Genomic DNA, 9876 nt, shown 5'->3' with positions numbered 1-9876 from the left:
GAGCAAAATTTTAGGTCATGAAATAAAAGGGAAAGTAGGCACTTGGATAAGAAATTGATTGAGTGACAGGTAACCAAAAGTAGTGATAAATAGTTGTTTTTCATTTGGAGGAAGGTTTGTAGTGGAGTTCCTCAGGAGTCAGTGTTGGGATCCTTGCTGTTCCTGATATACATTAATGACCTAGATTGTGGTTTGCATGGCATGATTTCAAAAATTGCATATGTTACAAAGATTGGAATTGTTGTCAACTGTGATGTGCCTTGAATTTCAAAAGGATATAGACATGTTGATGGATTGAGCAGACAAGTGGCAGATGAAGTTCAATGCAGAGAAGTCGGGGGTGATTTGTTTTGGCAGGGAAGGTATGGCGTGACAGTATAAAATAAAGGGAGAGCCTCTAAAGGAGGTGTATGAACAGTGGGACCTCAGTGTATACGTACATGTCATTGAAGATGGCAGGGCATGTTGAGTTAATAAAGCATATACTATCTTAGGCTTTATTAGTAGGGGCATTGAGTACAAGAGCAAGGAGTTCATGTTGAACTTGTGTAAGACACTAGTTAGGCCTCACCTGGAGTACTGCATCCAGTTCTGGGCGCCATACTTGAGGAAGTATGTGAAGGCATTGGAGAGAGTACAGTGGAGATTCACAAGAATGCTTCCTGGAGTGAAGAACTGTAGCTATGAGGTAAAATTGGAGAGATTGGATCTGTTTTCCTTGGAGAAAGAAGGCTGTGAGGAGACTTGATAGAGGTATTCAAGATCCTGAGGGGTATGGACAGGGTAAATAGCGAGAAACTGTTCGCACTCAAAAGAACATCAAGAACTAGAGGGCACAGATTCAAAATAATGGGCAAAAGGAGTAAATGTAATTTGAGGAAAAGCTTTTTCACCCAGAGGATGGTTGGGTTCTGGAACAAACTTCCTGAAAGGGTGGTGGAGGCAGGTTCAATCGAGGTATTCAAAAGGGAATTGGATTGCTATCTGAAAGGAGTACTGGGATAAGGCAGGGAGTGGGACTACGTGGAATGCCCTTTCAGAGAACCAGTGCAGACTGAATGGGCTGAATGGCCTCCTTCTGCACTATAAAGATGCTGTGATGAGCTGAGACTGGGATGGAGTCTGGCGATGTTACTGAGGTGGAATCCAGTCTTGGTGATGATGCAGATATGTGGCTGTGAGCTTGTCTCGGGATCAAATATGACACTGATGTTGAATAATCTATTTCAGACTCAGACTGTTGTCAGGGAGAGGACTGAAGTCAGTATCTAGGGGTTGGTAGTGGGGACTGAAGACAATGGCCTCAGCCTTCCCAATGTTTAAATGGATGAAATGTCTGCTCATCCAGTACTGGATGTCAGACAAGTCAGAACGGTGTGTGACTTGGAGATGATGGTGTTCATATACCTGTTACCCTGGTCCATCTAGGTTGTGGTGGTTGAGCATTTGGGAGAGTCTGTCAAAGTTCTGGTCGAGTTGCAGATATATAAAAGCCCTCTCCTCTGTTGCTGCTCCTAATTCTCTCTCACTCTTCTTTCCCCATTGAGAGCAGAGTTTTGTATACTCTCCCTTTGCCTGGATGAGTGCAGTTCCAACAAACTCAATCCACACTATCCAGGACAAAGCAGCTCACTTGATTGGCACCCCATCCACAAACATTCACACCAACGAACAGTGGCAGCATTGTGTACCACCTATAAGATGCACTGCAGAAACTCACCAAGGCTCCTTAGACAGCACCTTCCAAACCCATAACCATTACCACCTAGAAGGACAAATGCAGCAGATAGATGGGAACATAGAAGTTCCTCTCCAAGTCACTCACAATCCTGACTTGGAAATATATCACCGTTCCTCCACTGTCACTGGGTCAAACTCCTGGAACTCCCTCCTGAACAGCACTGTGGGTGTACCTACACCACATGGACTGCAGAAGTTGAAAAAGGCAGCTCACTACCACCTCCTCAAGGATACTTAGGGGTAAGCACTTAGAAATAAGTGCTGGCCCAGCAAGCCCACATCCCTTGAATGAATAAACAGAAACATTTTAAAAAGGCCCTGACTGGGTGACAGGTTCCCTTCCCTGAAGGACATTAGTGAACCAGTTGGGTTTTTACAACAATCCAGCAGTTTTCATGGTCACTTTTTCCTAGTGCTAGCCCTACAAATTACCAGATTCATTCAGCTCAATTTCACAATCTGCTTTTGTGGGTTCTCTCTCACTCTCTTTATTCTGTCTTAAATCGATTTCACAGGGTGTTAGAAGGAGAAGATTTACATTAGGGAAACTGAGACCAAACATCACATCAGGATCTGACAGTGTAGCCCAATTTATCCTACCCTGAATATCATCATGGAACATGGAAGGAAAAAGCACCGTTCATACTGGGGAGAAACCATACATGTGTTGTGTGTGTGGACGAGGCTTCAGCCAATCATCTGGCTTGTCGAGACACAAGCGCATTCACATGGGGGAGAAACCGTGGAAATGTGGGGACTGTGAGGAGGCATTTAGTTATCCATCTGAGCTGGAAACTCATCAACACATACACTGGAGAGAGGCTGTTCACCTACTCCATGTGTGGGAAAGGATTCACTGATTCCTCCACCCTGCTGAAACACCAGTGAGTTCACACTGGGGAGAGATCTTTTAAATGTCTGGATTGTGGGAAAATGCTTTAAAAGTTCTGGGGAACTGATGTCCCATCAACGAGTTCACACTGCGAGAGATCTTTTAAATGCCCAGACTACGGGAAGTGCTATAAAAGTTCCTGGGAACTGATGTCCCATCGACGGGTTCACACTGATGAGAGACCATTTAAGTGCTCTCACTGTGGGACTGGGTTCAAGCGATCATCTCAACTCATTGTACACCAGAGAATTCACACGGGGGAGAGGCCGTTTTCCTGCTCTAAATGTGGGAAAGGATTCACTCGATTGTCGAATTTGCTGGCACACCAGTGAATTCACACTGGAGAGAGGCTGTTCACCTGCTCCATATGTGGGAAGGGATTTTCTAACTCATCCAACCTGCTGAGACACCAGCGTGTTCACACTGACGAGAGACCTTTTGGATACCCAGACTACGGAAAATGCTAGAAAAGTTCCACCATCAACGTGTTCACACTGATGAGAGACCGTTCCAATGCTCTCACTGCGGGACTGGGTTCAGGATATCATCGGACTTCACTGTACACAGTGAATTCACATTGAGGCCACTCGCCTGCTCTGAATGTGGGAAGGGATTCACTCTTGCATCCAGCCTACTGAAACACCAGTGAGTTCACACTGGGGAGAGACCGTTCACCTGTTCCGAGTGTGGGAAGAGATTCACTCATTCATCCAACCTGCTAAAACACCAGCGAGTTCACAAGTAACTACAGTGATTAGATTTTGCTGCTAATCATATCCAGGACTGAACCATGTTCATTGGGGTCTGTTTCTGTTCATGTTAATAAACTCCAGACCAGTCATAGGGGAAAATATTGTTGATGAAAGAAAAATGAATCAGCTAAACACACAGTGTGTTGAATCTTTTTTTTAATTCATGGGATGTGGGCCTTGCTGGCTAGGCCAGCATTTATTGCTCCATCCATAATTTCCCTTGAGAAGGTAGTGGTGAGCTGTCTTCTTGAACCACTGCTGCCCATGTGGTGTCAGTCCAGTTTCATTCCTTACAGACTTCACAGTAGTTTGGTACAACTGAGTGGTTTGCTGGGCCATTTCTGTGGGTCTGGAGTCACATGTAGCCCAGGTCAGCAAAGGATGGCAGATTTCTTTCCCTAAAGGGCATCAGTGAACAAGAAGAGTTTTTACGACAATCAACAGTGATTTCATGGTCATCATTAGATTTTAAGTCCAATTTTTTACTGAATTTAATTTCCACCATTCACTGTGGTGGGATTTGAACCCAAGTCTCCAAAGCATTAGCCTGGGATTCTGGGTTCTTAGTCCAATAACAATACCACTACGTCGTCACCACCATCTTTCCTATCTCCAACACATTAGCTCCTTTTGAAGGGCTCTCCCTTTCCCCTGTCTCCTCCATCCACACCCCCAACAAGAGTGAGGAGCTCATGGATCTTCTTTGTCACTAAGATTGAGACAGTCCGATCAGCTGCCTCTGCTGCTTCCCTTCTTTCCACTAGCCCACCAGACCAAACTGTGTCTAAAGTTCCCTCTTGTCCAAGCCCTGAACTCACATCTTTCTCCAGTTTCTCTCCTATCTCCCCTCATGCCCTGTCAGAGCTCATCTTGTCCAGGAGACCCAACTCCTAGTCCCTCGATTCTATTCCCACTAAACTGCTGAACATCCATCTTCCCCATGTTGCTGATATTGTTAATGGTTCTTTTCTGGTTTTGCCCCTCTCGCTTTTAAATGCAATATCCTTACCCTTCCTGAAAAAAACACACCTTCACCCCACCTTCTTTGCAAACTACTGCCCCAACTACAACTTCCCTTTCCTCTCCAAAGTTCTTGAATTTGGTTTTCCCCAAGGATCTATCCTTGGCCCCTCCTATTTCTCATCTACATGCTGCTACTAGGTGACATCATCCAAAAGCACTATGCTAGTTTTCAAAACAAAAACAGAATTACCTGGAAAAACTCAGCAGGTCTGGCAGCATCGGCGGAGAAGAAAAGAGTTGACTTTTCGAGTCCTCATGACCCTTCGACAGAACTTGAGTGAATCCAAGGTTTTTATCTCTGTGCTAGTTTTCACATGGACACTGACAACGCCCAGCTCTACCTCACCACCATCCCTCTCCATTCCTCCACTGTTACTAAATTATCAAACTGTTTATCTGACATCCGGTACTGGATGAGCAAAAATTTCCTCCAATTAAAAATTGGGAAGACTAAAGCCATTGCCTCGGTCACCAGGACAAATTCCATTCGCTAACTACCAAGTCCATCCCTCTCCCTGGTAACTGTCTGAGGCTGAACCACACTCTTCACAATCCTGGTGTTAGACTTGACCCCAAGATGAATATCTGACTGCATATCCACACCATCATTAATACCAGATTTCAGATATTTCCACATCACCCGTCTCCACCCCACCCCAGCTCATCTGCTGCTGAAATCCTCCTCATACCCATGACTTGATGATTCTAATACATTCCTGGCCAGGCTCTCACATTCACTCTGCCCCCCACCCCACCCCACGCCCACCCCCTGGAAACGTTAGGCTATCCAAAACTCTGCTGCCTGTGTGCTTTCTCACTCTGAATGGAGGGGAAATGGTGTCACAGTGATAACATCACTGGACTAGTATTCCAGAGGCTGAGGCTTATGACCTGGGAATGTGGGTTCAATTCCCACATTCCACCCAAACATTCTGCAGACATTTTCAGCAATAAATTTCCAAACAGTATTTATACATAAACACAGTGACCTGAATCAGACGGAACATGTTTGCCTTCTGTTTGTGTGGTAGTTAGTATCAGTCATGATACCATGAAATTATCATTGATTGTTATAAAATCCCATCTGCTTCACTTATGTCCTTTAGGGTAAGAAATCAAGCAATTAAATGGTACAATATTAAACAGAGTGCAGGAACAGAGTGACCTGGGAGTGTGTGGGGAAAAATCTTTGAAGGGAGCAGGAAAAGTTGATCAAACTGTTTAAAAAAAAAACGAATGGGGTCCTCCATTTATTAATGGAGACATGACGTACAAAAGCAAGGAAGTCACACTGAATCTTTATAAATCACTTTTTAATCCTCAGTTCAAATATTGTGTTTAGTTCTGAGAGCCGCACTTCAGGAAAGATGTCAAGGCATTGGAGAGAGTACACGGAAAATTGACCAGAATAGTATCAGGGATGAGGGTTTTCCTTTATGTGGAGAAGCTGGGATTGTTCTCTTTCGAGCAGAGAAAGTTAAGGAGTGATTTAATAGAGGTGTGGACATTTTTGTAGAATTTTTATCAAGTCAGGTGAAATTGTTTCCATTGGCAGGATGGATGGTAAACACAGAAAACAGATTAAAATAATTACCAAAGTCCAGAATGGAGATGAGGAGAGATTATTTTACTCAGTGAGTTCTGATGATCTGGAACACATTGTCTGAATGACTGGTGGAAGCAGATCCAATAGTAACTCCCAGAAGGGATTTGGACTTTTACTGAATAAGGAAAGATTTTCAGGGCTCAGGAGAAAGGTCAGGGGAGTGGGACAGAATGGTAACATTTTCATACAGTACAGACACAATGGGCTGAATGGCTACCTTGTGAGCTCTATGATTCGATTATATGGTATTTATTATGAATCATTATCCTGTTATTGAATCACATGATCTCATCATAGTGCAGCACAGAAGGAGGTCACTCGGCTCATCGAATTTACACTGGCTCTTTCAAAGAGCAATCCGGTTAATCCCACTCCTCCACTCTTTCCCCATATCCCTGGATGAGGTTTCAGCCGATCATCTGGCCCGTCAAGGCACAAGCCCAGTCACATTAGGGAGAAACCGTGTTAATGTGGGGACAGTGGGAAAGGATTCAATTAATCATTTGAGTTAGGAAGTCATCAGCACATGCACACCAGGGAGAGGCTTTTCACCTCCTCCATGTGTGGGAAGGGATTCACTCGGTTAACCAGCCTCCGAACACACCAGTGAGTTCATACTGGAGGGAGAGACGGTTTAAACGCTTAGACTGTGACAAGGGTACCTGGATGAGCACTTGGCATGTCATAACATTCAAGGTTATGGGCCATGTGCAGGTAAATGGGATTAGGTAGGTAGGTCAGGTGTTGCTTACATGTCGGTGCAGACTTGATGGGCCAAAGGGCCTCTTCTGCACTGTGATTCTGCGAAAAGCATTGTTCCCATTTTATAGTCTCAGTGTAATTCAGGGCTTCCTAAACTGAGGGTCTGTGACACCCGGTGGGATCAGAAATGAGATTTCGGGCTTACGAGCTCTGTGACAGCAATGGCTGCCGTGTAGCTCCAACTGCTTCCTGACAGCTGTGAGGCCTCTTTAAATCTTCCCAGTTTTTTGTTGTTGGGTGTGGCCCAATGGAGGCCCAGTTGCTGCTGCAAAAAATGCTTATGAAAAGGTCAGTGTTCATTTTTTCTGGAAAGCTGATTTTTTTCAATAATCAGGATCACAATGTATTAACAATCAGGATAATAATATATTAATCATCAGGATTTTAATATATTAATAATCAGGATTATAATGTATTTATAATCAGGATCACAATATATTAATAAGCTGGATCATAATGTATCAGTAATCAGGATACTGTTAGGTTAACAATCAGAATCCCACTGCATCAATAATGGAATCCTATTATATTAATAATCAGAGTCCAATTTAAGATTCAGGACAATGTGTGACATTACCAAATCAAAACAAGGATAACTTTCATTCTCCTTAACTTTGTGTCTACCTTCACCATGAGGTGAGTCTGGACAACATTTTCACCAATCTGATCCACATACTGTTGAGGTGCAGTCACTATCTAACACAGCACAGCTTGAATTTGTCTGTGACTAAGATATTCATCATTGGACTGGACCAAAGCTCCTTGTGACTAGTACAATTCCTTCAGAGTGATCATTCTAATTACCTTCAGCCTCAGAATTCTCTGTGTCACACATCATTTCTGTTAAGCTCCAATAGTTGTTTAGAAATGAAGACTGAAACCAAATCAGACTCCTTCAGACAGAGTTTTATTGTTTGTCAAAACTCTCCCCAGCCCCCATTAGTCTCAGCTGTTAACACTTTTGTACAGCCAAATGGGTACTTAGTTAAACAAATAATAATTAGCATTTGAACTTCTTTAACTGTTTACTTCTCTAACAGATTCCCCTCTTATAAAGAAAGTAACTCTTAAGTTTATATAATAACATATGGAAAAAGCAAGAGGGTAGCCAGGGAAAGGTTAGGCCCAATCAGGGACAGATGTGGGAATCTGTGTGTGGAGCCAGAAGAAATGGGAGAGATACTAAATGAGTACTTCTCATCAGTATTCACCAAAGAGAAGGACTTGGCAGTCGATTTGTCTAGGGAAGAGTGTGTAGATAGCCTAGATCATGTTGGGATCAAAAAGGAGGTTTTAGGCGTCTTGAAGAATATTAAGGTAGATAAGTCCCCAGGGCCAGATGGGATTTACCCCAGAGTACTGAGGGAGGCAAGGGAGAAGATTGCTGGGGTCTTGACAGAAATCTTTGCATCCTCACTGGCTACGGGGGAGGTCCCAGAGGACTGAAGAATGGACAATGTTGTTCCATTGTTTAGGAAGGGGAGCAGAGATAATCCAGGAAATTACAGGCCAGTAAGCCTTACGTCAGTGGTAGGGAAATTATTGGAGAAGATTCTTTGTGACAGGATTTACTTCCATTTGGAAGCAAATAGGCGTATTAATGAAAGGCAGCATGGTTTTGTGAAGGGGAGTCATGTCTCATTAACTTGATCGAATTTTTCAAGGAAGTGACAAAGATGATTGATGATGGAAGGGCAGTGAATGTTATCTACATGGATTTCAGTAAGGCCTTTGACAAGGTCCCTAGTGGCAGATTGGTACAGAAGGTAAAGTTATAGGGGATCAGAGGTGAGCTGGCAAGATAGATACAGAATTGGTTTGGTCATAGAAGACAGAGTGTAGCAGAAGAAGGGTGCTTTTCTGAATGGAGAGCTGTTACTGGTGGTGTTCTGCAGGGATCAGTGCTGGGACCTTTGCTGTTTGTAGTATACATAAATGATTTGGAGGAAAATATAACTGGGCTAATTAGTAAGTTTGCAGATGACACTAAGGTTGGAGGAGTTGCAGATAATGAAGAGGATTGTCAAAGGATACAATGGGATATAGATTGGTTGGAGACTTGGGCAGAGAAATGGCAGATGGAGTTTAATCCGGACAAATGCAAGGTAATGCATTTTGGAAGGTCTAATACGGTAGGAATTATACAGTAAATAGCAGAACCCTTAAGTGCATCGATGGGCAGAGGGACCTGGGTGTACAGGTCCACAGGTCACTGAAAGTGGCAACGCAGGTGGATAATGTAGTCAGGAAGGCATATGGCATGCTTACCTTCATTGACAGGGGTATTGAGTACAAAAGCTGGGAAGTCATGCTGCAGCTGTATAGAACCTTGGTTAGGCCACACTTGGAATATTGCGTGCAATTCTGGTCAGCACATTACCAGAAGGATGTGGCGGCATTGGAGAGGGCGCAGAGGAGGTTTACCAGGATGCTGCCTGGTCTGGAGGTTATTAGCTATGAGGGGAGGTTGGAGAAGCTCGGAAAATCACAAAAAAAAGTACTAACAAACATCAATATATATCTTTTCATTCAATAAATTGACCTTATTCCCTTCCTTAAAAAAAACACGTTTAGATATGTCCACAGAAAAGGAGTATGTTTTTCTTAAAGAAAAAGACGTCCCTCTTTGAGGACCTCCAGTAACTTCTTGGAGCTCGCTCCTCTTTTGGTGAAGCAGTCAGATAATTGGTAGCTGCTATCAATCCATTTGAACTTGGCAATCTCCTTATTCTTGAACACCTGTTTTAAGCTTGCAATGTCAATTCGCAATCTCTTCTCATTAATATACTTCGTAGAGTGAACATTTTCCCAAAGTGACTTATTATCTATAAGACATTCGATAGGTACTGTTACTGAATACCCTTTTCCATTTAAAACTTCTGCTAGTATCTTTGATATAAAGGATGCCATATCTACTGCCTCAACAAAGGCGAGAGTCTCCGCTGCTAACGTACTTTTAACAACTCTTCGTATCTTTTAAGATTCCCATGCCAAAGGGCAGCACCTGCCTTTTTCTCCATGAGAAATATCATAAATCCTCCCGCACTCGAAAATCCATCACACAGATTTGCGTAACATGCATCACTGAACACAATCAGTTT

This window comes from Carcharodon carcharias, chromosome 27 (genome assembly GCF_017639515.1).
Source record: "Carcharodon carcharias isolate sCarCar2 chromosome 27, sCarCar2.pri, whole genome shotgun sequence".
Lineage (NCBI taxonomy): Eukaryota > Metazoa > Chordata > Chondrichthyes > Lamniformes > Lamnidae > Carcharodon > Carcharodon carcharias.
Note: the sequence above shows the minus strand (reverse complement) of the source record.